The following is a 26279-nucleotide window of genomic DNA, read 5'->3' on the forward strand; positions in this document are numbered from 1 at the left end:
TCGATAACTTACAGACATTTCTTGACTCTCTGGCAAAGGTGCTGTTAGACAATAGAATTGCCTTAGAGTATGTCTTAGCTGAACAAGAGGGCATCTATATAACTGCCAATACTTCCTGCTGTTCATACATCAAAACCTCCTCACAGGTGGAAACCAGTATTAATAAAATCAGAGAACAGGCGACTTTGCTCCCGCAGATGCTAAACCATCAAACCTGATTCTTGCCAGGATCAGGAGACTAGCTTACTGACCTATTTTCTTGGGTACCTAATGGAGTTAAATCTTTACTAAAGCTTAGTTAAAAGAGGACTAACTTTCCTACTCATCAGTTTACAATTATTCCTCATAATTAAATTAAGAATTAAGTGTATTTCTAAATTAACCTCCAAAATGTCTGTGTCAGTGACTCGACAACTTCCTCTTTGGAGTCCTGGTGGCCCTCCAGCCCTTTTTAAGATACAGCTGACTCTTTCCCATTCCATGGTCCTCTTACGTCATCTTCAACCAGCAGGAAGTAACCAGATAGAAAATGACAACCCGGTTCCCAATACCAGCATATGATTAGGCTAGACCACAACTGACGGTGGGGGATTGTTGGTGCCACTCCCATAAACAGAATGAGTTAAACAATAATCTGAATGTTACACATAAGAATTAACCTTTGTTCTTATTATCCTTAAGTTAGATCAGAGTATAGGGCCTTGACCAGTCTCTGAGGCATGTCCAGTCTCTGGGAAAACAGGAACACCAATCGCAAGGCAGGAAAAACAGAAGATGATCAGGAACTGAGACCTGATCTTGAAGGTCCACCCAGAGACCAGATGTCTGAAGAAACCATGTTCTAAAACTGGTTTATGTGTGCCTACACATCCTCCCCACATACAACTGTCTGTAGTCTTCATCCTGGGAAGATGGGCTTTGAGGACGTTAGTCCACCATCTTCCATCCGTGCTGGCAAAATTGAGTAAACCCTTTCTGTTCCATTGACTTTCCCCCTTTCTGTTCCATTGACTTTCCCCCTTTCTGTTCCGTTGACTTGCCCCCTTTCTGTTCCATTGACTTTCCCCCTTTCTGTTCCGTTGACTTGCCCCCTTTCTGTTCCGTTGACTTGCCCCCTTTCTGTTCCATTGACTTGCCTCCCGACTTTTTGGCTAGTTTCACAATAAGCAAAATGAGCCCATTGCTCGGTAACGTTGGTGAAGATAGGGAGAAAAGAGAATTTTGTGAACTGTCAATGGGAATGCAAAATGGCGTAGCCACTGTGAAAAACAGCATGAGTTTCCTCAAAAAACTGAAGAACTGCCATATGATCCAGAAGTCCCACTTCTGGGTAAATATCTGACAGAAGTGAAAAAAGGATCTCACAGGGACATCTGCACCCCCGTCTTCAAGGCAGCAGGATTCCCAATTGCGAAGATATGGATACAGCCTAAGTGTGTTTGTCAACATTGATAAGAAAGATATGATTGCATATGTGCATTTACATTGTATATACACATGTACACACAGTAGAGTATTATTCATCTATGATAAGAAGGAAATCTTGTCATTTGCAACCACACAGATGAGCTTTAAGTGTATTAGGAAAAGTAAAATAAGTGAGACAAATACTGTATGATATCTCTTATATGCGGAATCCAAAAATGCCAAACGCATGCAAACAGAGAGCAGAGTGGTGATTACCAGCGTCTGAAAGTGGGGGAAATAAGGAGATATTGATCAAGTGATACAAAATTGCATTTATAAGATAAATAATCTCTGGGTATCTAATGTATAGCATGGGGTTGTAGTTAATAAGAATGTATTATATTCTTAAAAATAAGTGTAAAACAAGGAGGAGAAAATAAAAAAATAGAGGAGAGTCAATGACATTGAAAGTGTAAAAGCAATTGAAAATGATCTACAAAATCCAAACTGGTTTTTTGAAAAGATCTATAAAAATTATAAACCATTAGCCTACTAACCAAGAAGGAAAAAACAGACAAGTCACAAATTATCAATGTAAAAAGTTCAAAGGGGTTACTCCTTCCGGTCCCGTGACATTAGAAGGGTGAGGAAGGCACAGTAGGTAGCGCCGCAAGGTCAGAAATCGATGCCTTCGATGGAACAGACAAAATCCTTGACCATCCGCCCAAAACTCACACAGGAAAGATAGATTATCTCTAAAGACACAAACAAAGCTTAAGTGCATATTGTGAAGCGAAATAAGCCACTGTGAGAAGTCTAGATCTTGCATCATTCCAATTTTATGACATTCGGGAAAGGAGAAATCTATAGAGAACTCAGAAATATCAGGGATTGCCAGGGGTGAAGTGGGAGGAGGAATGGGTTGATTATGTGAGGAATAAGAGAATTTTTAAGGTGGTGAACTTCTCTTATGATAATGGTAACATGACATTATGCACTTATCAAAAACCCACAAAACTTTAAAGATCAAAGAGTGCACCTTAATGTGTGTAACTTTTGAAAAAGTCATTTAAGATGTCGGTATATGCAAGAAGACATGCAGACTGAGACAAGATAATCTAACTGAATTACAAATTTATGAAGTTACTTCATTGAATGAGATGGAGGGTAAGATGCTGACCTGAGTAACTTTGGAAATGAGTGGAGTCTCTAAGGCTAAAGGCAACAGGACCTGCCTGTATGTACTGCACTCTAGCGATAAAGTTGTTTCCCACAGTGTCATAGGCTGGGCATTCTGACACTGCTGTAAATGAGTAATGGGATTGAAAAGGAGCTGCCTGTATGTCCTGCGCTCTAGCGATAAAGTTGTTTCCCACAGAGTCACAGGCTGAGCATTCTGAACCTGCTGTAAATGAGTAATGGGATTGAACAGTAAGGTGAACGAATGGTGGGTGTCGGGAGCCACGTTTCACGATGCTAGACTGGAGGTTTGCAGAGAAGCCAGGGTAACAGATGCAGGTGGGTTAGAGCTGGATAGTTATCTAATCATTACAGACTCATGTTTAGCATAAAATGTGGACACATTGCTACATATGAAAACATGTGTCGGAAAGTTTACGTACACACATTTATCTCCTTGCTCTGTCAGTTGAGAGGGCCTAGAAGCCACGACACCCCACAGTGGTAACAAGCACACCCAGTGTCTAGACCTTGGTTTCGAACACCATTCTTTAGTGAAAGGAACCAGAGTTCCTAGAAGAAATAGCTGATTCTATGATTGTGGCTGGAAATATTCAGATAAACTTGGAGCACCTCATAGTCCCAGGAATTAAGGCAGTTCTCCCCAAACCCCACCTTGTTTGGCGTAGGTCAAAGGGACACAGGAGTCAGTTAAAAGAGCTCCCATCAGAGTTCATACTAGATATACATATGATTTAATAAACAAATAAATGGGAGGGGAGAAGGAAAACGTTTCTCGTGCTGAAGAATTCCAATACTGTAGGCGTACTTCACCCTCAGCGTGGAGGAGTGCGACTCCTCACTCCTTAAACTTGGCCTGTACATAGTGACTTTATTCCAAAGAATACAGTGTGAAAAAAGAGGGGAAAAGAGAGTAACTTTACAGTGGGAAAACCTAACAAAAAACTGCACCGTCCTATGGTCAAGGTCAGCATCCGTAGTGATAAATCATGTTGATGTCCTTGATAGCATGTAATGAGAATGACATTTCCCATGTGACCTTCCTCCCCAAAGCCCCAAAAACAGCCCAACAATGAGAAAAACATCAGGCAAATTATAATAAAAGAACGTACTACAAAATACTTTATTAATACTCCTTGACAATGTCAAGGTCATCAAAAACAGGGAAAATTTGAGAAATAGTCACAGCCAAGAGGACACTATGGAGACATTACAACTCAAAATAACGAGGTACCCTGGATGGGATCCTGGAGCAGAAAAAGGACGTCTATTAAAAACTAAGGAAATATGAATAAAGTATGGACTTTAGTTAATAACAAAATATTGACATTGGTCAATCAATTGTAACAAACCTACCAAGTAATATAAGATGGGAATAATAAAGGAAAGTGGGTGCAGTGTACATGGGAAGTCTTTATACTCTTTTCTCAATTTTTCTGTAAATTTCAAACAGTTCCATGAAATAAAGATTATTTAAAAGAAAAAACCTTTTTTGTTGAGTTAAACTTTTCCATTTTGCTGAAAAATTAATGTAAAATATTTAATTTCATGAAGTGATGCAAAGATTAACATTCTAATGTAATTAATTTGCTGTCTACTTTTGGTCTATGTTAATGTAAATTAAGTGTCAAGGAAAATTGAGGCAATGTATTCATTCAAGTTTTAATCTCAAATAGTTGTGGCCCCATTACCTGGATATTTGAAAACATGCTTAGTGTTAGTTTTCTCTTTGGTCTTCGTAGTTATGGATGCAATTCTTCATTGCACTTTTCCATGTGAGAGTGGTATATTATATTCCTCATAAATGGAGAAAATCTACAATAACATTTGTGAATGAACTCCTTGAAAAGAAAAATAAGAAAGTAAGTGAGCCAATTATTTTGTAGTAAGCTCCTAAACCCTTAAGGAAATTTAACAATATACATAATATACATAAACAAAAACCACAGCAACAAACAGGTTGGTTAACAGAGTTAATTTCTGTTTTTAAAAAATTTGCTCTTTAGCTTTTCATAGATATTATTCTCAAACAACCTTAGCAGCCCTGAAGATTAACTGATTGAAATATGTTTCATCTATCTAAGGTACAGCATGATGACCATGGTTAAAATTTCTCTCTTGCATACTTGATAGTTGCACTAACAACAACAGATATGGTAACTATGTGAGAGGAAGGAGGTGTTAACTAACTTTATCGTGGCAAACATTTTGAAATATATACATCTATCAAATTATCACATTTTATACCTTAAACTTACCCAGTATTATATGTCAATTATATCTCAATAAAACTGGTAAAAAAAAAACAAACCAGCATCATGTGAATAAAAAAATAACTGGGTACTATAAATGAGGTATAAAACTAACAATCACAAGGACATACGATAGGCAAGATAACAATGTGGGGCCAACCATGGCCGATAGTTGAATAAAGGATCAAAAAGCAAAGAGCAGAGGACACCTTGGCACCGGTGTGTTATGGATGACCAGTCTGATTGTGGTCCCCAGGGGAGCCCAGAGTGTTATGGAATGCACTCTGGAGAAGACTAAAAGCATCGTTGACTGGTTCATAGGTCCATTTGGGCCACGGTCTATGGATGGATACTGTTGTGTAACCAGAGCCACTTTTGTGAGAGGGAAGGAAAGGATCCAGGAATAACATGGACCGTGTGGTGCCACAAACACTTCAGAGGGAAGGTGAACGCAATTTACAAAATGGGCATGGACCTCGGCACCCTTAGAGTGAGGTATAAGTGCTACCACCAGGGGTATTGCTTCATTTGTAGAACCAACAAAGATAAAAACGTGGGGAAAGGAAAACTGATGCCAGGGACCATCAGGAAAAACAATCACAATCCATCTCCTTATTTGGTGTTTTGAGTCAATTTCAATTCCCAGAGTTCATCCCGTGAAAAAGAGGCCAGATCACCTGGAAGAAAGGTTCCTCAATGCCACAGTAATTACGCATACTCACTGCATACCAATCCTTCTCCACAGAAACTTGGGTCGTGGACCAGAGTGGATTTGTCACCTTGGGATTCTATTAAAAAATACCATAGACAATGTGGATTAAACAACAGATGTTCATTTTCTCACAGTTCCAGAGGCTGGAAAGTCTAAAATTAAGGAGCTAGCCAGCTTGGTTCCCAGTGAGGCCTCTCTTCCTGGTTTGCAGAAGGCTGCTTCTCTCTGTGTCCTCACGTGGTGTTTCCTCAGCGCCTGTGAAGAGCAAGACTGTGAGCTCTGGCCTCTCTTCTCCTTGTAAGCGCATTCATCCTATAGATCAAGGCCCTACCCATATGACATAATTTAGCCTTCATAAGTTCTAGAAAGGCTCTATCTCAAAACCCTTCTCATTTTGGGTTAGGGTGCCCGATATAGGAATATTGGGGAATGCAATTCAGTCCACAGCACAGATAAGGACACACTAGGGAATTCAAAGTCCTCAGATCTTTTGAGAGCTCTTGGCTACAGAGCTTGAGCTGACACTAGAGGGCACTCTTTTATAATGGAGCACCGCCCCTCTCCTCACTACTCCCACTGACATGGGAATTTTGTGCTTCCCATCACATGTGCCTTAAGCCCTTCTGGATAGAGTTCCAAGTTCCCAGTTCAGGATTGATGCTTTTATCACGGACACATCAACAATTTCTTTAAAACTAAAGGTGGGCCCACCAGCAGATGTTTTGAACTCCTCATGCCAGCATGCTCCTTGTGGGAAAATTCCAAACTACCTTGTAACTTTATACTTGAAGGAAACCATAGTTTTATTAATCGGGTCACTCTTGCTGGATGTCTTCTGTGTGCCCCTGTGCTACAGGAAACTGCAATGTGCTTGGCACAGAAATGCAACCTGCTGTAAGTGTCATTGCCAGATACAATGTAAGTGGGCAGGAGGAAATTATTCACGTAATTTGTCATTTATATTTGCACTTGCTTTGTATCATGCATAGTCAATATTCTTAGAAGGTGAATTAAATCACTGTGTTTAACTATATAAAAGCTATGTCCTTGATAATGAGAGTTAAACATATACAACATATCAAAATTTATTGAAACCTACCAAAATTAGATTTTTTTTGGCATTTCTTAAGTCAGGAAAGTTATTTTTACTTTCCAAACAACAGGACTTATATTCTCAGGTCTAGGAAATGGAAGGACTGAGTCTGCAGATGGAAACATAACTTAATTTGGAATTATTAGTGCATTTAGTTTAACTTTACTGAGCTGTACACTGAAAAAATAATGACCTCCTTAGACTATTTCCCCCAAGGTAACACTATAATACGAAATATAATACAGACTTTCATTAACTGTGAAAAGGCACTTTGTGCAATGACAGTGTTTCCCCTCGAAGTCATAGAAACACAATCTTTACTGGGTAAAACAGAGAAAATAAAAATCCTCAATTCATCACCCAACTACAGAGATAAATTAATTCATTCTTCAGTTCCAAGAGGATATAAATCTTTAAGGAATTTTCCTCTCGGGTCTGCTAGAGCTGAAAGTGTCCTAGCTTGTTGAACAAATACAACCACAGCTGCAAAGAAGGGGACGCAAATCCACTCTCAAGGACGTGACGTGACTCAATGAGGTTACCTGGCAGGAGGAGCCGACCTCTCCCGTGGTCATTCCCTTTGCCCCCACATTTCCTATCCACTCCATACTTGAACACCTATCAAGGTGGATAAAGCAGTGCAAAATGCTCACTCAGTCCCTAACTCCATTGCTGGAGCATCATCATTGTACTGACAGAATCTTCAGAGTATTAAATTTTCCTTTTCCTCCACTAGAGACTGTTGAGCTTTCATCCATTTAATGTCATTGTAGATATTTTATCTGCAAGACGAGGTAATTCCTCATTTTAAATTTCCACCACCTTTTGTATCCTTGGTCAATTTTGCTAGAAATTATCCTTTAGAATCATCTTTGCATAGGTGTACAAACATTAAACTTAGTGGAAAATAATCTCACTTGTGTAATATGACAATATAGATAGGAATTATAATTAAACAAATAGTTAAATATTAGGGAAATATTTTTTATATTTTATTTAATTGACACATTTAATTGATCTTTCCATGTAATAATCTAAGCACTATTAGCCTGCTGACTAGTCAGTTTTATTCATGATGACTAATAGTTTTTATACACTTATTTTACCTAAAAAGAAAATAGATAGATATATCTCTTATCTCTATTAAAAAATGAAAGCTAATGATTTCATAGTTGATAAAATACTTAACCTACAAGTAGAAACTTCAAATAAGAAAAAGTATTTTAGAGACTGGAAATTCATGTAAGTTATAATTTTTCTCTAAAAACATGTGAGCCTCTCCTGCATAATGTAAGCAAAAATTAGCCTCAAATTGCTATGTTTTTATGCTATATCTGTTTACCTTATCAAAATTAAAAAATAAGCATCTGTTACCAAAACCCCATTAAATTGAGACTTAAATGTGCAACTGGAGTGAAAGCAACACAAATGTCGGTAGATGGAATGAATTAATAAATTAAAAGTAGTATATGCATACAAAGGAATACTATTCAGCCTTAAGATGGAAGGAAATTCTGACACGTGTGACAGCATGGATGAATGTTGAGGACATTATGTTAAATGAAATAAGCTGATCACAAAAAAACCCAAATACTGTATGATTCCACTTATCTGAGGTTTCTAGAGTAAATTATAGAGACAGAAAATAGAATAGTGGTTGTCAGGGGCTGAGGGGAAGGAAGAATGAGGAGTTATTGTTTAATGGGTGTAGAGTTTCAGATTGAGAAGATAAAAAGAGGTGTGGGGATTAATATGGGTGATGATTGCACAGCAATGTGGAAATACTCAATGCCACTGTATTGACAGTATACTTAAAAATGGATAAAATGATAGCAAAAACTAAGGTAAGAACTTGCCCAACACCCTACAGTTACTAAATTATCTATTTATTTTTAAACAGGTTTAAAGTTCTGTCAGTCTTCCACAATAGGGGAGATGGAAGTAATGGACAGCAAGAAGCAGTGAAGTGAAAGAAATGAGTTAGAAGGTCTTGTGGTCCTTCAGGAAAGTGATACTCAGGCTACAATGGAGGTTTCATACCGTTCCTAGGGGTACAGACGGCATGTTAGAGATGTGAGGCGGTGCAGATGACAAAGTTTTGACAAGTCCAAAATGCATCTGACAAAGAAGAAGTGAACTTCCATGATGTTTAGCTTTAAAGCAGCAAGTGAAACCCTCAAGTAGAATTCAGGTCAGTTTTAAAGGTGGGACTGGACACCCTTTTCCCCCACAATACACACACCCATGAGAAATAGCCATCCTTTTTCTTCCTAAAGAGCATGATGGTGCCAAATGGAGTCCTGATGTTGGGTGAAATAGGTAAAAACTTATGGGGAAAATGGTGTTTACTTAGAATGTGAGTTCTATAATCAGAACTCCAGACTTGAAGCTTTGATGAATCCAGGTGACCTTGGGAATGCTGACTAATCTCTGTGAGCCCCGTACAGGTCTTGGATGATCACAGAAAATAGCGGCTCTAGGACGCTAATAAAGGCAAACCACTTACAATGTCTCCTGATCTTTAACAATGCTTAAAAAGCCTTAACTGTCATAAAAAAACAAGCAAATTAGCTGAATGTCTTTGCTATATTCCCTTATATACTCAAAATTTTTGGTGATCATTTAATTGACTCATGAATCTATCAAAAATGAAAATAAGCAGAATCATTAAGATAAAGCAATTCTGTCTTTTTAAATCTTCCTCTCTGTAATACACAGTCTGTGGAATAATTAGGTTTGTCAGTTGACTCCTCAAAACACCCAGAAGACTCTCAACACTGGCGGCAGGTCGGGTCCACCGAGTGGTCTGCCCTGGAGCTTCTATCCAGTGTAAGAGACACGCCATACACAGAACACTTAACAGCACTGTACTCTCAGGTCCTGAAAAGTGGAAACAAAATATGCTACGAACAAAGGGGATGATGGGGGAGGGGTCAGAGAAGGCAGGTTTTTTTCCTTCCACAAAAGCTCAATCTCACGTTGCTCAGCTAATGGTGATCGGACCATCTCCCTCCTCTCTGTCGCAGCAGGACGTTGTGCTGCACCTGGAGAACGCTGGTCTGCCTCAGCGCCCCCATTTCCTTCTACACAAGCTACCACCATGTGTTCCCTTCACTGCCTTCTCTGGGTTCCCCTGGAGACACGGCTCCTCATGTCATCTTATCCAAGGGTGGCTGTTTTCTCTCTGAGAAGCCACACTGTGCACGACTTCAAGGCAGTAGGTGTCCTCCTAATTTCTCCATGCTTCTCCCAAACTGTTTGTTCCCCTTCTCCCTGAAAATCTGCAGCTAATTTGAAGCAAATATCTTGATTTGACTGGTTGAGGCATCACCCCCCACCTCACAGTCGCTGTGGAGAAAGTGACACTGAAGTAGACCCCTGAGTGGTGTGAGCAATGGCCAGACACCATCGAGGAGGAGGATGCTTGTAGCATCTGAGGTGCCGGTGAGCCAAGTGTCCTAAAGATAAAAGGACCAAGCAAGATTGTCCTTTCCTGGGTGTGTAATACTGGTAAAGTTTAATAGGGTGAGAGAAAAGGACCTTGGCTGGACATCAGGTCCAGGTCACGAAGAGACACATAGGTTATGTTCAAAGTGCAAAGAGCAACTCTAAACACAGACAGCGAAGCTGTAGGTCAAACACAGTCCTGACAGAGCTGTCCAGTTGTGAGCAAGAAAGAGAAGAAAGGAAAACAGGTACAAAACAAAAAGATTCTCCATAGAGGGAGAACTTTAACTGAAATTTTAGATGTTGGGAGACCTCGAAGCCCTAGGAAATAATGGAGAAGACTGTTTATGAGGAAGAAGGAACATAGGTTGGAGCAAACACACAAGGAAGACAAGGTCTTGTAAACACAGATTCTTCAGTTTCACTGGAAATGGAAAGTAAAGATAGAGAAATTTATGATTTTTTTAAAAAAAGTAATTGTACTGGAATATACATGGAATGTAACCCAGCAGAGTATTTGCATGCTCAAAACTGTGTTCCAGGAAGGGTGATCCAGAATAGAGCAAAAAGTGCATTTACATGGGGAGAAATTGGAGGCAGAGAATTACTTGAATTATCATTACAATATTATAAACTTTGAATTTCCATCTCATAAGATCAAGTGCTAACCATTTTGAATAAAACATACTGGAGTTATACTAGGTCCACGACCCTAAAAATTTACAATTCAATAAGAATGTCAAGGATGGGAAACAGTTATCACAGGGAAACTTCCTGCTTTTTCCCATCCCAGATCAGTTTTGAATGATTTCAGTGAGCTATTTCTCATTAATAATTCCACATTGTCATGATCAATAAGACATTACACTGCGGCTCACAGCTTTCTGCTCCACAATCCCGGGAGATGGCTCTCTGTCTGCTTTCTCCAGGAAGAGTGCAGGGCCACCCACCGTCACAGAGATGCTAGCCAGCAGGATGAAGGAATGAGAAGTGTGTGCCTCCAGTCCACCACGCTTTTGTTTTAATTGTCCACACTCCACCAGCTTCAAGGAGGGCTGAGAAGTGTGTGATTTTATGTGGGTGGTGCTGAGCCAATACAGGTCTGCTCAGCTGAAAGTGAAGGATAGAATAGATGCTTTACAGCTGCCGTGGCTGCACAAGGTATGCAGCCCCGGAGAGGAAATAATCCACGAGGGGCACTGACACAGATAGAATAGACAGGAGATGGTGATTTGTGGATGGAAAAGAGTAGGCATAAAGAGAGTCTGGGTGATTTTCCGATTTCTACCTTGGGCAATTGCACATGGTGGTGCCATTCCCTGTTTGGGGGAACTCATTTGGACAGTTCAGTGTCGGACATAAAGAATTTGATGTCACTGTTAGATACTAATCACAGGATTGCCTTAAATTACAGTGGAAGCAACAAAGGCTAGACGTAAGATCACCCTGCAATAATTTTCTGCATATGAGGTAGTGCCCTGAAAAGTCAGAAGGGCGAAAAGTGGTTAATGAAAACATCAAAAGGCTAGCAGAAAATGAAACTGTGAGCAGCTCAGCTGATTTCTTTCAGAATAAGGAGCAGTGCTTTGCTCTCTCACACACATCTGTGTGTGTGCACATAGGTGACAAGCCCACTCACACATTCTCATTCAACACACTGAGTTGATTACTCCCCAGAGAGCCTCATGGACCAATTTTATTTCACTAGGAAGTGAGTACGATTATACTTCCAATGCACTTCATTAAATGCACTTTACTCAGTTGTGTTCTGTCACATTGTGAATCTTTTTTTCTCTCCCATTATCTCTTTCTCTCTCTCTCTAGTATAGAATAGCTTAAATGCATATTTAAATCATGAAGAAATAATAATAGCACAGTAATAAAAGATATATTGATAAAGCAAAAGTAGAAACAGTAATAAGTTTAAAAACAATAATAATCACTGTTTCTGAGTACTATGCGCCAGGCTCTGTTATATGAGTGTGTGTGTGCGTGCCTGTGCATGTACGCATGTGGGTTTATGTGTATGTGTGTTATTTGTGTCTCATTTAATCTTCAAAGAAACCTTATGAGGCAGGTACTGTTATAATCCTGATTTGATAGAAATTTATTTCAGATATAATTTCAAGTCTGATTAGTGTTTTGTATACAGATGGGACAAAAAATAAAATATTTGGGATAGCGTATTTGCATTAAATTTTCTTGTTTGTGTCTTTTCAAATCATTAGGGAAGTTTTAATGCATATTGCTATTTTCTTAATATAACTATTTGAGTCAATAGTATACGAATTTCTAGACTAGTTAACGTCTATCATACATCAATTATATCCACATTCCATTTCAATTCCTTTAAATAAGTAATGACATTATTTCTTCTATATTTAGGGCAATTCAGTGTTTGACCTCTGCCTCCCCTGTGAAATTCCATTGCATTTCAGTGAATTATCAGTAAAATTCAATTATTGTGTATCAGTTGGTAACCAACCCAGTAAGTCTGATACTTAAAAATTTTCTAATAGAATTTATAATTATTTTATCAAGCGGGTCATTGATATTCCAAGTATTTTATAAATGTTCAAAAAATAAAAATGGTCTTATCATATAATGTAAAATATAACTGCATGAATCAAATAATATTCCACAGGACTTTCATACAAACATTTTTTTAAACTAAATATTTTTCAGGAAGAATTGATTTGATGTTTTTTCTCTTTTATTTGTCTTACAGTTAAAGCTTAATGTAAAGACATAATGTAGGAGCATATCAATAATTGTTTAACCTATTAATGTGTAGTCTTACCAGTATTAGTAAACAGTAGGCCTCTAGTTAAACCTAAATTTAAAAAAATATTCTGTATTATTTATTTGTGCAATGAGAGATCTGGAACTGATGTGAAATAATATTTTTCAGTCTAGATCTGCAAAAATTAATGGATATATATTACATTTTGAAATTTTTGATAAATACATCATGATAAAAATGAATTGAGTGTAGTGCAATCGCTGAGTAAATGATACAATCAGACTATTTTTTTCAGGAGAGAAACATTTGGAATATGACTTTATAGCTAGAAAATGATTTCAAAGCAGGGGTGAACTCAATGGACCATTTGAATAATAACCAGCTAAAAAGAGTTTGGTTCACTAATTGGAATAAGGCTACTACATCTGAAGTAGTTTCATAGACAAAATCAAACAATTTGGCTCCTTACACAAACCAGTTGGATTCCTGGTGAAATTAATTTAGGGACCCACATAACTTATTCATGAACGAAGCCTTTGTTGATATGAGTGTAAATCTAGCACGTGCATTTTAATCAGAAGTAGTTATTGTTTGAATACATTCGGATATGCCTAGAAAACAATTACTGTCTATTCTTTTCTCGCGTTAAATTTTCTCAATATGAAATGGCCCACATGATTCATGCCAATGTTATTCTGTTTCTTTTTCCATGACCACAGTCTATATTACCTTAAAATAAAAAGTCTATCCTAAGCTAAAAACAGTCTATGTAGAAAATAGTAATAAACAAAAGTTACTTTTTCACTGATCTGACTGAACTCATGGATTGCCTCTTTCTAGTGATAAATATTTTGCACATATAGAAAGACGCAAAATCTCAATTTTACACACGAAAATTTTCCTTGAAAAAATCTTATATCCAAAAACCTCTTGGCTTCTATTTATATTGAGGAATAGGTCATACATACTGAATTTGCACAAAAAATTATAAAGCTAACAGTTAACCACTATCCATGTAAAAACAATATCATTAACACTTATGATCTCTCAATAAGGAATTAATAAAATATAATTCAACTCAAAATATAATTCAAAATATATAAGAATATATAATGACTATTGATTTTGACTGAACAAAATTTTTATTTTTTCAGACTTAAAATATGTGATCTTTCCAATTACCAACATAGATTAAGCCAGTTTTTGTTACAGCATTGCATTATTATTATCATTAGAAAGACTTAGAAACAATGCATTCCATTTTCTTTAAGCATTATCTAAATAAAAATTGCATGAAAAATTGAGTTCCATGGCCCACTCATTTATCCACGTATTTCACCAATGTCATTGAGCAGCTGCTATGTGCCGGGCACTGTTCTCAGTATTTGACTTTTTGCAGCGAACAAAACAAAGATTTACCATTGTGAAGGTTAATTTCCGGAGGGTGAGATGACAATAAAGAAAAAATATAGCTCATATGTTTATTATTTAATCAGCTGAAAGGTGAAAAGTGATTTGAAAAAAAGTAAAATGACCACAGTAAGGAGGATCAGGAAAGTGGGGCTGCTGGTGGGAACATTGTGATTATAAATAGGGTCTTCAGGGGTAGACGTGGAGGAGAAGGTGATATTTGGGAAAAGACTGGACTTGCGTAAAGAGTATGGAATTAAGAGTTTGTGACTATACAGAGAGCTAAGTGTCCACTCAATATTATGAATGTCATCACCAAGTTCAAACAAATAAATACTCGTCTTTTAAAACACTCCTTTTCAAAAGCTGGTTGAGAGTTCCTTGACTGATGGCAAACTATGCATCACTAGCTCTCTTTTATTTTGCGGAGAGGTGCAAATGAGTTTCAGATTTACACTGTGTTTTCTTCCTTTCCTAATTAGCTCTTATTTCCTTACATTTTTATTTTTTAGGTAACACAGGAAAATACAAGATAAGACATGAGAATCACACTTTCACCTGTGACTTCATTCTGTTGGAACTTTTCTCTTCTTTCCCCGAAGTCTGCTTTTCTTCTCCTTTATATTCATTATTTTTATTATGATTGTAACAGAAAATACAGTCATGATTCTCCTTATCCACAAGGACTCATGACTCCATACTCCAATGTATTGCCTGCTCAGCCATCTCTCTTGTATGGATATCCTGTAGATTTCCAATATTGTTCCTCAAAGGATCTCTAACTTTCTGTCAGGTAGCAGAACTATTTGTTTTGCAGGTTTTGGCTTCCAGATGTGTCTATCCCTCACCCTCTTGATGGTGAGTGCCTTCTCCTGGCAGCAACGTTCCATGATTGCTATGTAACCATCTGTCACCCACTCCACTATCCCGTTCTTATGAGTGACTATGTCAGCATTCTCATGGCTAGAGGGTCCTGGCTTGTTAAGACTGTCAGCTCCGTAGTTCATACAGCTTACACACTCCACCCTCTTTTCTGTGGCTCAAGAGCTATTGATCACTTTCTCAGTGAAGTCCCTGCAATATTGAAATTTTCCTGTATGGACACAACACACTATCAACAAAGAGTTTTTGTAAGCGGCATCGTTTTCCTGCTCATCCCTTTCTCCCTAATATTTGCTTCTTATGTCCAAGTTCTCCTTACTTCTCCAAATGAAAACATCTGAGGCACAGAAAAAGTCATTTTTCACTTGTTTTTTCCATATGGTTGTGGTCAAAATGTACTATGGACCATTTATTTTCACTTACATGACACCTAAGTCATACCACCCTCCAGGCCAGGGGAAATACCTGGCTAGACTTTATACCATTCTCACACTCACACTCAACCCTATTATCTACAGCTTTCAGAGTAAAGATGTTTGGGCGGAAATTATAAATGTGTTCCAAAAAATCTTTCCACATACAAATAGTAGAAAATTCTTGAAGTGTGTGTTGTATTTCCTATATTCAATAGCGAGAAGAAATCCATTATTAGTTTCTCCTGAGAAGAAAATCAAAGTCTCCATCTCTCTAAGATGAGCCTTTAAGTAGTAGAATGTGTTTCCTACAGCCCTTTGGGTCTCCTAGACATAAGCCCCAGTGGTTTTCAAAGCCTCATGTTTTGACAGTTCCTCTCTCCAGCGCAGGTCCCAATGTTCCAGGTGCCTGATGTGGAGCACAAACCCCCTGCTCCTCAGGAAGATGCTCTGGATTTTGAGATCCATCCCAATTTTGGGCTGCTGTGCTGAGGATGGGCTCTGCCTCTCCTATCCATCTGGGTGTGGCCCTTTTACCCTTTGTTGTGGAGGAGTTTTTTAATCTAGTTTTTAGGTCTTTTTAGAGAGAGTTGTTTCATATGTAGCTGTAGGTTTTGTTTTTCTGTGTGAGGGGTTGAGCAGGATCTTCCTGAGCCACCATCTTGAACCACCTCTCCCACCTTTTTTTTTAATGCAAGCCTTACTGTATGACTTGCACTGGCAAGTGGAGTGTGAATTAAAGTAAAAGACTCCACATGCAAACAGAAGATTTCAGAGCCATTGCCTACTCCCATTACTGTTCTTTCTCCTTTGCTGTGACAGTGAGACAGCAGTGACTCAGCAGAATCCAGTGAGTCTGCAACGCAGGAAACAGGAATGAAGACATGGAGCTGAGTAGCGCTTGACTCATACCTAATAGGTGATGTCAACGACAGATATCCCCACATTGTGAGTCACTGAGATTTGGAAATTGTAATTCAACTGCTCCAGAGCTCAGTTCCAGGGGTAGGAACCAACCATTTGCTGCATAACAGTAGTTTTATTTTTCATGATTATTTCAGGAACATGCATTCAACAAAATATTACCCAATTTGGTCAGGTATTATCTGGGGAAGGATTCTGATAACTATACCATCTGACAGCTGCCTGAATAGCGTATTGGAGACAGTGTGAATCGCAGAGGTGAAGCCTGGTGACTTTTTTCGTATTTTTCCTGCCATAGTCTCCATGCTTAGAATAAAACTAAAACTGGTAAAAGTAGAGAAAAAAATAAGGGATATTTATATTATCAGTCCACTGAATAAAACCATATACTACATCTGGAAGAGAAACATCAATCTGTGATTACTACACAAATTTGAACTGAGTTTTTAATTATTTACCAAAGAAAGAAATTTTAACTGATTCAATAATAATGAGATTATATGGTGCTGCTTCTGCTGATAATGATGTACACCCATTCCAAGACGTTTATACTCAATATAATTAATATTTTATGCTACCTAAAATATTGACTTACAATACAAGGTGATATGATAGACGTGACCTGTGAGTAATAGGCACATTGCTTCTGACATCCTTCAAATTAGCTCTTTATATTACACTCAATTTAAAATATATCTGTATATTTGCCTTTATCAAATACTTATTCCCTTTGAGTGAACAAATCTATGGGGTGTCTAGGATATTTATATATTCTTAGCACTGGACCTTACTGATGATAATATAAAGGAACATGACATATTTAAAGATATTCCTTCAATAATTTTTTTACTACATTTTAATTGAAGACCCTCTTGGTCTAAGGAAATCACAGTTGGCTAATATTTCAAGTTGCTTTTACTGACTTTTTATCAGTATCTTTGAAATTATCCAACTAAGGGTTTTTGATAGCTTTATATACAGCATCCGTCAACCTAATTTCATTCTGATTTCATTTATATTTTACTCTCTGTATTTCACCACACTCACATACTGAAATACCAGTTTAGTTTTCTATAATTGAATTCTCCTAACCTTATGAAATCCTGTTTTTATTCACCAAAGAAAAAATTAAAACAATAAATTGTCACTTTAAGGCGCTGAAGCACGACTAGACTTACATTTGGTCAGTCCAAGGTCATACTCCACTAAATCAAGAGTCCTCTGCTTTCCTTTCTCCCCCTTTTATCTTGGGACTCAGTAAAGATTCAAGAGGAGCCTGTGCGGAGGGTCTCGTGATTATAACTGCTCTTAGGGAACTGAGTTCCGCTCTGAGCCCTTCCCCCGGTTCTCACCTGCTTCCTGAGGTGCATTTATCCTAACCGTGAACGTGAGTCTGACTGTGACGCATCCCTGTCTTGTCCTCACGTGACTTGTAGTCAGATCTCCCAGCACAGGCCAAGGGGGGGGGGACGGGGGGGATGTGCAGGAGGGTCTTGCCATCCCCTCCCACTTGCTCGCTTGGCTCCCCCTGCCCTTCTCTGGCACCAAGTGCCCTCCAAGCTCCGCCTCATCCTCCACGCACTGGCTGCTCGAGCTGCAGCCCAGGCCTTGCTGTGCCCTGTGCCTGCTCCAGGCTGTGCTGGTAGCTGGGGCACACAGCCGTCTGACCTGCCCACTCTCCTGCAGCCACCTCACGTCTTGCTCACTGTGGTCCCCCGAGGAGGATTCTGAAGCCACACCACAGGCTTCCTGGGTTTTGCACACTCACATCCTTCCAGGGGATGGTGCTTACGGTAGTTCCTCATACCTTTGTTTGGACCCTCAGGAGTCATTGTGAAGCAGAGTCTAAAACTGTCTTACTTTTCTTATAAAATTTTTTTCTAACTTCTCTCCATCAGTCAAATAAAGTTTCTTGACAGCTCTTTCATCACAGACTTTTTTTGTCCTCCAAAGAAACAAAATAAACATTTGCTCTGCATCTTCAAAGTTGACTTTTTATGTGGAAAACCAAGTGCTTAACTGCCACAAAAGAATGCTTTGTCCCAGTACTTGGGATTGCAAATGTAATGAACTTTGACACTGGGATAATTTTCTTTGCCAAGAAATTTTAAACATTTTTTTTTTTTAATTTTTGTACTGGATCCACTTTTACCATTAATTATATTATTGGAGACATGTAAACTCTGAGAAGAAGTAGCTATTGTCTCGCGTAAAAGTTGTGTTAATGCAAATTTTCAAAATATCACAAACCAGAGTGAATAATACTTCACCTGTGGAAATCCACATTATTTTATTATTATAAATAACGTGGCATTGCCAACAGGATGGGGGAAAAAAACCCTTACAAATGTATAATCTTTTTACTCAAATGTTAAAAAGTATATTATCCAAATTGTGTGAAATATGAAAAAATTAAAAGATTAAAATTTCAGCCAAATAAATTTTACATATAAAATGATTTAATACCTTTAATAAAATTAAGTATATAAATATGTATGTGTATATAATTTTCTGTATGTGTTAAATTATGTCTCTAAATGCATATCAATTTATTTTAGTTTATTAGATGTGTTGGTCAATTTAATAAAAACTAGCAAATTAATTAGTATGTGTGGGCACATTATAACTATGAACTTACTGGATATTAGTATATAAAATATAGAAATACATAAAACTTCAATAAAATGATTTTTTGGAATCCAAATAAATAATAATCATTGGCTTTTTCCCCAAAGAACTGGCAGAGGGAAAGTCTGAAACCACGTGGGAAGTTTTCGTGACCCTCCCTCCTGGCTGGACTGAGGCTATCCTGCATGTAGTCACTCCCTCTCCATTGACCTGGCTTCAGGGGGCATTCCCGAATGAACACAAACAAAACAACAAGTGTTAGAATTAACCTCCAAGTAGAGGAATTTAGAGTCACGGTTGCAGATGCGTCTGCACAGACACATCTGAAATGTCAAGCACAGCATCGAGGGGCGAGTTCCGTTCTCTTCTACAGAAAGCGCTCCTGGAAGTTTGCTCAGGTGATGCGCACGGCACTGCCCAGAAGCTGAAAAGACAGGGAGCTGCTGATTCTAACTTGTGTTTTTATTGAGGAGCATGCAAATGCCTTGGGGACACTTTGATGACAATTAGTAAAGAGTTGCTCTTTGTTAAGCCCTGGAATAAGTGACTGAGAAGTCCACATCTCATTAACTAGAGGACTTCAAAAACAAAATTATATTGGGCTCTAGTGTGCATAAAATTACTACATGCATTTTTTTTTTAAGAAAGATTATCCCTCAGCTAACATCTGCCATCAATCCTCCTCTTTTTGCTAAGGAAGACTGGCCCTGAGCTAACATCCATGCCCATCTTCCTCTACTTTATACGTGGGACGCCTACCACAGGATGGCTTGCCAAGCGGTGCCATGTCCATTACTACATGCATATTTTAAAAAATAAAATAAAAATCAAAGGACTAGATGGTTACTTGTGAACTTTTTTAAGACAGATTTCCGTATATGACTAAAACATACGTCATCTTCAATTTTGGGAAGAACTTTTGTGATCACAAATAATCTACCCTAGAAGGAAGGTGAAAAGTGGAAAGCGGTTAATGTTATACATGAGTTTCTTACCTGAACTCTGGGGAATCAGGCACAGTCCTGTGCTCAAGGCTGCCCGTTCACAAGATACAGACACTTGAAACGTGAGGATAATGGGTGATGGATACTGAAATAACGGTATAGGTGAACAAAAATAGAACCACAAATGGCAGAGGACTTTATTCATCCTGAGTTGACCAAAGAAATTTATGTAATAAGGTGTAATTTAAGGAGAGAACAAAAAATAAATGGGATTTAACACATTGGACAACACAGGGAAAGAGAACTGCAAGATTAGGGGAAAAGGAGACTTTTCAACTACGGTACACAGTGGCTGGAGGCCGCTGCAGAATCCCTGACACAGTGGAAGGTGACGGCAGAGGCGACCACGTTTGTGACGTGGCATTTTCCCATGGAACTGACACTCTACACAGTGGAGATGTTCACACGTTGGGCAACTCACATGATGATACACATTTTACTTCCCTTTTAAGTTATCCTCTTGCCAGTGTGGTTGACTATCTGGAAAGTAACGAAGCTGCAGTTCAGCTGGTCAGTTAGAAGGCAAGTAGAGTTCAGAATTAGACTAGAGGAGGCGTGCTGACTGCTTTCATACATCAGTGTTAGGCCGAGTGCCTGGGGGACAAGCACAGGCAACGACCTGGTGTTTATCTTCCAAGCTAATGTATGGACTTGATGCCTGAATTGGAAGATAGATCAGGGTCAGGCCGAGATCTACTGAAATGGGCTTGTCCAGGGCCCACTCACGGGAGAACTGAAGTCACGTGGGATGCACAGACTATGCAGGGAATCAAGATAACCTGGAGTCAAGTCCTCAATTAAGATCCTGGGGTGTGTTCTTTCCTGTGTGTGGTTTTACTAGTGAGGGTGAAGGGGTGACATGGTCCCTCGGGCTTTTTCTTAGTGTCTGACTCTTACTTGCCCTTTTGCCTTGTGTGCTCACTAAACCTTTAGTAAAATCAGCATAATGATAATTCACAACCTGGCATTGCTCTTGTGAGATTCAAATAGGAATATAAAGAAAAAAATTGGAAAAAACTTCATCATTGTATAATCTTAGCAGATGATGAGTATGCAAATGAAGAAGATAAAGATAGAAAGAAGAAGATCAAAGATACCATTAATTTAGATTTCCTCAATATCGGCAAAATTGACATTCTGGCCAGATCTCAGTTCTGTGAGTGACTGTCCTGTGCACTGGAGAATATTTAGCAGAATTTGCTGGAAGCCAGTAGCACCACTCAGTAGGACAATCAAAACTATCTCCAGACACTGCCCAGTGTCCCCTGGGGAGAGGACAGATTCACCCCCATTCAGAACCATCACATTACCTGACAACTTCTATGTCGGATGTGTTAGCACCCACCATGTATTGCTCCTTTATATTTTACACCTCTTCAATCTGCAAACTACAATCTCACAGAATTAAATTCATCAAAATAATGTCACATTCCTAATAAGTGGCAGTAATAGAGATAAATTTAAGGTTTGACGTCAAATTCTGTAAAATTCACTTGTGAAATGTAGCAGCATCAACCCACCCTGCGATATGACACAAGGGAAGCATTCATTCTAGTGCATGCTCTGTGTGTGTGCACATGTGTGTGTATAACACGCTGTGCTCTGTGTGTGTGCGCATGTGTGTATAACATGCTCTTCTCTGTGTGTATAACATGCTCTGTGTGTGCACAGATCTATGGAATTTTATGGTAACATATTCACAAATAGAAATTATCATGTTGTCCTCTAGTTATTGAAAATATAATTTGTTTAAATATTAAATGAGATGCTTGAATCACTGTCTGGTCTTGAATAAATGACTGTAAATCTTTGAGTATTAGCTTTTTATCTGTATAACAATGAGAGTACATTTTAAACATCTGTAACAACAGTAAATAAATGAACTCTAAAATTGAGTCAAATCTTTTCAATATATCACTTCCAAACTTCTGGAGATAAAGACAGAAAAATGAACTTACCCAGGAAAGTTGTTACAGAGATGTAATATGTGAGTCACTTTCCAACTTGCGAAGCAACTGGAGGATGGACTACGGACATCCACAACCCGACTTACGGAGATCACGTGGGTGTCCTGACCCACGGAGATCACATGGGTGTCCTGACCCACGGAGATCACTTGGGTGTCCTGACCCACGGAGATCACTTGGGTGTCCTGACCCACGGAGATCACATGGGTGTCCTGACCCACAGAGATCACTTGGGTGTCCTGACCCACGGAGATCACATGGGTGTCCTGACCCACGGAGATCACATGGGTGTCCTGACCCATGGAGATCACTTGGGTGTCCTGACCCACGGAGATCACATGGGTGTTCTTTGTTAAACACCCTTCTAGACAGGGACACTTATTGACTGAAAGCAGCATATGATTTACACTTCACGTGGAGTCCCTGAGACATCGTTTATCTGGAGACGCTATTGTGAGGCCTCACTTCTACTGTCTATCAGGGACTGGATGTGAACTCTTGGGTTCCTGCAGGGAACCAGTGAGAATACGGTAAAACTGGGAGACCTGAGGAAGCACGTCTCTAAGGAGAAGACGTGAAATGTTAAGCTTTAAGCTCTGAAACAATTTTATTTGGGTATAAAATAACTCAAATACATTTTCTATCATCTACTGCCTAGTATGAATAGAGAACTCATGTTTAAATCGCTGCTTTAAAGGAAGTTTTGTGCGGCTAAAATGTGAGTCAACCTTATTTCTCATTTATTGCCTCTCGTAAAGTGAGGTATCTTTTTAGCACTTGACTTTTGAAAGGGTCATTTGTATTAGCTCATTATATCATTTTTTTGTTTGTTTCAAGAACACTTCTTATTTTTGTGGATTTAATATATGATAGATCTCTGAAGATGTTAATTTTTATTTAAAGATTCTTTCTGTGTGTATTTTCTCTTGTTCTTCTCAATTTTTGCTATGTGTATATTTTAATTTCCTCCCTTTTCATGGTGACTTCCTCAAAAATCCAGTAATCTACGGCTTTAGAATTTTAGATGAGTCATAGAGTAATAGCTGACCCAAGCTTGTCCAGGAGTTTCCTGACGTTAAAACTGAAAGCCCCTTGTCCCAAAAACCTCTTCATTTTGGGCAAACCAGAATGGCTGGCAGCCCACTGATGAGGCGTGACGTGATGTCAAAGTGTGCACACTCATAGATTTTCATTTGGAATAAAATTGCTTCCCACCCCGACTGTTTCTTAGGAGGTTGAGACCTTTTCCCTATTAAGTGAGTAACTGTTTCTCCATTCCAATCTCGTCATCTAAAACGTGCTGAAATCTTCCATCTATTTCTTCCTTTATGTATTTTTTTACCTTATGATAGCCAACATCTTTATTCTGTTGCTATTATTTTAGTTGTATTTCAGAGCAAGGGGTGATAAATATTTTACCTCTACTAACACAAGCGTTAAGTGTAACATATTATTTGGTGATAGAGAAAGATGAGCAAGGGAAAGAGCCTCAAAACATTTTGGAATTTCACTCTCACACTTGCGGGTCCTGAGCAGAGTAACTGGGGCTGCAGCGCACACAGCGTACAGGAGATCTGGGGATGGTCTGCCCTTTACTAGAGAGCGAGCCATGAGCTGGAAGGCAGAAAATGACAATAACGGAGCAATTTGGAAATCAACACTATTAATTTGCACTTGACAGTATTAAGCAATAAACATATTTTTCTGACCCCATGTCACTCCCTGATAACTGACTTTCAGGAAGATTTATTTAGCTATATTGGACAGAGTGACATCAGGAAGAAAATCTACATTCTCAACATTAGAACAAAGGTTACAGTTATTCATATATGTCTTAAACGATAAGTAAAGAATATAATTTTAAATAAAGTCACGCAGCACTTAATGGCAAGGATTCTGAGAAATGCATGATTAGGCTATTTTTCCGTTGTGTGAACGTCATAGAGTGCACTTCCACAAACCCAACAGTACAGCCTACTGCACGCCTCAGTTATCTGGTGCAGTCTTGTGGGACCACCATCACACACGCAGGCCATCATTGGCTGAAACATCGTTAAGTAGCCCTTGACTGTAGAAAAAAATCATCTTCTGTCTATCAGTGAATTTATTCATGTAATGAGCCAGACCTTTATTCATTTGAAGTGATATTCAGTTTGTGCTCAGTACAGACAAGAATTATGTGTATATTTAATAAAAATATTCGCTGTGTTTGATATGTGAATTTATTAAGGGCAGGCAATCACCCATATTCCATTCAAGTAGGTATAGATATTTCCCTTTTATTATTCCATGGATCTTCTACAAAAGATTTTGGATGTAAATGCTTACCACCTTGTCTTGCGACTTTTGGTAATGGAATGAGATTTCTTTTTCAAAACAGGAAACTTTCATTACTTATTTAGAGAACTGGGGATTTCCTGAAAAAAATCACAGTTACACTAAAAACAAAATGAAAAATAAATGTATAATATAATAACATTTTTAAAATATGTTGCTTGCTCTTGAAATGTTTACCACATAATACAAAAATGTCTCAAATTTGGAGCAAAAAGAAGACATTTACTGCTTAACATCAATGACAAAATGCTTGCTAAGCGTTTAATCTTTTCTAGTAAGATTTTCCAGCTGAATTAAAATGTGATTTGGAATATGATTAGCTAAAGTTCTTAACCAAAGTAAATTTATTTTTTAACAGAAATAAATTCAACCCAATTTAAGCAGAAAGTATTTTATTCAAAAAAGAGAGAGACTTTCGGGATCTTCAGAAGTGCTAGCCAGTGAGGTCTGGAGACTGCACAACCACAAGCAATTCCCAAGACCTGCCTGAGAATGACTCGTGTGAAGACATCATTGTTGCATCTCCTGGGCACTGTTCACAGCCCCAGACCCATATGATGAACTTCTCTGGAACTTGGTGAATTTATTGTTCTCGCAATAAATTCTCATTTATTATTCTTATGCCTTTTCCTTAGTGGATTTGCACATTTACTGCTCCTTTGAGTGACCCAATCCAAAGTTCAAGTCTGAGATCAGATAACCTCGTGCAGATTACAGATGTACACACTGGCCACAGCTGAGAGTCGACAGGCGAGTGACTATTTAGGTCCTAGCGTAGCTGTCAGAACTTTTACTAGGACGTCACAAGAGAGGGATCAGATACAAAGAGTCTCAATGTTCTCCAGACTTTCTGCTGAAACAGGGGGCCTGTGGCTCCTCAGTTTTCTTCTTACACGGCTCATTATCTGTAAGGACTGTGTGAGAAGTATGATTTTAGGATTGGGTAAATGTGATTATTCATTTAATGATGTATGATTTAATGAAAAATTTAGACTAGACAGAATTTTTTTAAAAATATACATAAACAGTTCACTGCTATTGTTTTCGTTCTTTACTCTTTTTAAAAATTTATTTTGATCTCTACTATATCTGCAACTTATTGTGTAAGTAAGAATTTAATTTGTTTTCTTCCAAATGAGGTAATAAGCACTTTAATACAAGTTACTGAATAATTCACCCTTTCTGTTCTAAATTGGCTACTCACATTTTCATATTCTAAATTTCTATACACTTGAGGTTGATTTTTTTTTTAAAGAAGATTAGCCCTGAGCTAACTACTGCCCGTCCTCCTCTTTTTTCTGAGAAAGACCGGCCCTGAGCTAACATCCGTGCCCATCTTCCTCTCCTTTATATGTGGGATGCCTACCACAGCATGGCTTGCCAAGAGGTGCCATGTCCACACCAGGATCAGAACCGGTGAACCCTGGACCGCCGAAGCGGAAGGTGCGAACTTAACCACTAAGCCACCGGGCCAGCACCAAGATTGAGTTTTAATCTTTGATTTTGTTCTCACTGATCTTTTTGTATTACTACAATATAGTTTTTTTCTGTTTCTCCCAACCCACAACCTCTGCTTCTGTCAACCGCTAATCTCTTCTCTGTGTCTATGAGCTTGTTTATATATACATATATATTCCATATATGAGAGATCATGCAGTATTTGTCTTTCTCTGTCTGACTTATTTTGCTTAGCATACTGCCCTCAATTCTATATTTGTTGTCACAAATGGCAAGAATTCAGTCTTTTTATGGCTGAATAATATTCCATTGTAGATATATACCATAGTTTCTTTATCTGTTCGTCAATCAATGGACACTTAGGTTATTTCCATATCTTTGCTATTGTGAATAATGCTGTAA

At 38.4% G+C, this 26279-nt stretch overlaps 1 pseudogene; it reads left to right on the top strand.

The window, feature by feature from the left end:
- Positions 1-16051, top strand: part of LOC139083810 (olfactory receptor 2AJ1-like) — a 32589-nt pseudogene extending 16538 nt beyond the window's left edge.
- Positions 16052-26279: the final 10228 nt, after the last annotated feature.

Source organism: Equus przewalskii, chromosome 1 (assembly GCF_037783145.1).
Source record: "Equus przewalskii isolate Varuska chromosome 1, EquPr2, whole genome shotgun sequence".
In the NCBI taxonomy this organism is placed as follows: domain Eukaryota; kingdom Metazoa; phylum Chordata; class Mammalia; order Perissodactyla; family Equidae; genus Equus; species Equus przewalskii.